Source organism: Quercus suber, unplaced genomic scaffold (assembly GCF_002906115.3).
Source record: "Quercus suber isolate HL8 unplaced genomic scaffold, Cork oak 2.0 scaffold_668, whole genome shotgun sequence".
Lineage (NCBI taxonomy): Eukaryota > Viridiplantae > Streptophyta > Magnoliopsida > Fagales > Fagaceae > Quercus > Quercus suber.
In genome coordinates this window covers 360,508-363,542 of record NW_027070109.1, presented here as the reverse complement: position 1 = coordinate 363,542, position 3,035 = coordinate 360,508, and positions in this window count along the sequence as shown.

Here is a 3,035-nt window from a genome sequence, read left to right as displayed (position 1 = left end):
TATTTTCAGTTAAGTTTTATGTTCATTATACTACTTGTTGCTACCGCCACCTTGGACGGATTACCGCCATACCAGACAGTTCTAAATTGCTTTAATCAACTATAAGTTTTGAAGAAACTTTGGAAAGATTTAATACAAAGAAATCCAAAGATTTAACTGTTAATGATCTTCAACATGAAATTAATATTGTTAAACAAGAGATAAGTGAATTAAAAAATGACTTTAAACATATGAAAAGTGATAACCATAATCTTAAACAAGAATTGTTAATGTTAAAAATTGATTAAAATATTGATCAAAATAAATCTAATAATGAACAAGATGAGCACATAGATGGAGATGAATCCAGTCAACAGGCTCTTTTTTCTGATAAAGGTAATATTGATGATTCTCAACTTGCTCTTGTTAATGACATACTTCCTCCAAAATAGTTCACAAAAGTGAAAATTGTTGTTTCCAATGATTATTGTTTCACTGTTATTGCTATGATTGATTCTGGTGCTGATAAGAATTGTATTCAGGAAGGATTGATTCCTCCAAAATATTTTGAAAAATCAACTGAAAGAATGGTTTCTGCTAATGGTTCTCAAATGAAGATAAAATATGAACTGAATGATGCTCATATTTATCATGGTAATGCCTGTTTCAAAATTCCTTCTGTTCTTGTCAAAAATATGACTGACAAAGTGATTCTTGGTCTGCCCTTTATAAATGCTCTGTATCCTTTTCTTGTTGAACATGAAGGAATTACTACTGATCCTTTTGGACAGAAAGTAAAATTTGAATTTGCTTCAAAGCTTGAAATTGATATTAATAATGCTTTAGATCTATCTTATGATTTTATTACTCATAATTTTGTTCACGAACCACAGATGAGTTCGTATTTCACAGACAATTTTCAGGGTAATGGTAGCGGTGCCAAATTATCAACTATTGCCAATTACCCTAATATTCTTCGTGATTCTTTGCAGGAATCAGGCGATGATGCGAGGATAAATACCACTAATAAGTGGGATAATAATTATATTTATATTTATACCACTAGTAAGTAGATTATTATGGCTCCCTCTTCCTCCGAAAGGAAAAACAAGGGAAAATCTCCTGTACAGGACTATTCTCAAAGATATTCTCTTATACTGTTGATTGAAAATTAAATGTTACAATTTTCAAGTGCGCCTGCTGAGAAATCACTGTGTATTCCCATGCGCCTGCGGCAAATCACTGTGTATTCTCATGCACCTGCGGTAAAGCCCCATGTGTACCATATTCCCTTTTTTATATTTTGTCTTGCCATGCTCCTTCCGACAATGTCAATTCTCTAAAAATCTTCACAATATTCTTGGAAGATTCTTTATGTACCTTTTTGGACTAAAGTTCCAAGTGTTCCAAGACTATTTTGGACCAAAGCTTAAAGTGTTTCTAAGCTATTTTCTGCATGATTTGGACAAGCAAAGGACAAGCTCCATGCTACGGAAGTTTGGAAGACAATAATGAGAATTTTACTATTCACCTGTCACTATTCATCTGTCACTATTCACCTGTTACTGTTCATAACACTGTTCATGACACTGTTCACTCCGAATTTTGCCTATTTTAGGGGGGTTGTCCCTTAAGTTAAAATCAGAATTTTCTTTAGGATTCTCAGAATTTTCTTATTAGAATTCCCTTCTAGAGAGAGTTTTCCTCCTTAGAAGTTTTGTTTGAGAGAATTCCTTGTTTCTACTACTACCTTGTTTATTACTTTGTTCCTACTACTACCTTGTTCCTACAAACCTTGTAACTAGGACTAGTTCAAGCTTTGTAACTGTTAATCTGTTCTGAGATCTTGTATTCACTACTATTACTGTAAGTGTTTAACTCTACTTTCAATAAACAAGTATTTTCAGTTAAGTTTTATGTTCATTATACTACTTGTTGCTACCGCTACCTTGGACGGATTATTGCCATACTGGACGGTTCTAAATTGCTTTCATTTACTTTGAATCATATACTTTGAATTATTTTGTTATATACTGCTTGGCTGGTTCTACCGCCTTATTATTTCTTTCATTTACTTTGCTTACATTACTTTCAACATATATAATACTGTGCTTCCGTCTCCATCTCTTCCCTATATAGAAAAGTGCACTAAATAATGTTACCCAATTGCCAAACAAGTTAACATGAATGGGTATATATATGTATAGGGTGATTTTATTTTATGAATAATATATAAAAACATTATATTACAAAGTATTAAATGCATCTTAACTACCTTAGAGAATTTGTTAATAGAAGCCTTTAATATATGAGTAATGCTACAGACACAAACTATTTTACAACATTTTTATAAATTGCTGATGTGGCTTTAGTATTTTCCAAATAACTATTGCAAGTAAAAATGTGATATCAGCGATGGGCCTATATTAGAACTAGTAAAAATTTGTCACATTAGCAGTTTGTTAAAATTTTGTAAAATAGTTTTTGTTTGTAACATTACTCTTAATATATATTGACTTTTGTATGGGTGTTTTTGTACATTCATTTAGAAAGTTTCAAATGAGTCCCACACGCATATGAAAATAAAAAAATAAAAAAATAAATAAAAATATGGACTTTAAACTTAAAAGTAGATTAACTCCTTATAAAATGTGGCTCGACTGTAGTATAAAAGTTAACCTTAATGAGTGCTCTAGGGCATCTGTTAACAAGATCCATTAATATTTTAGAGTGAATTATACCAAACTCCCTTAAGACTTTATGAAAATGACACTCCCACAAATGTTTCACGAAATAACATTCCCCCTTGAGATTTTTTTGTGTGTGTGTGTGGAGAGAAACCCCTTGAGATTTGTATATATGCAATAGTTAAGTTTTTACTAACCATTTTTTTTCTTCGAATTATATTAGTTTATACATACCTTAAAGAGGAGTGTCATTTTGTCTATAGTTTGGGTAAGAATTTTTTTCTAAAATGAAACATCTATTAGCAAAATTGAAGTTTTAGTTTAAGAGTACATTGACTAAACTGTTTTGTTCTTGCAAATCACAATGAG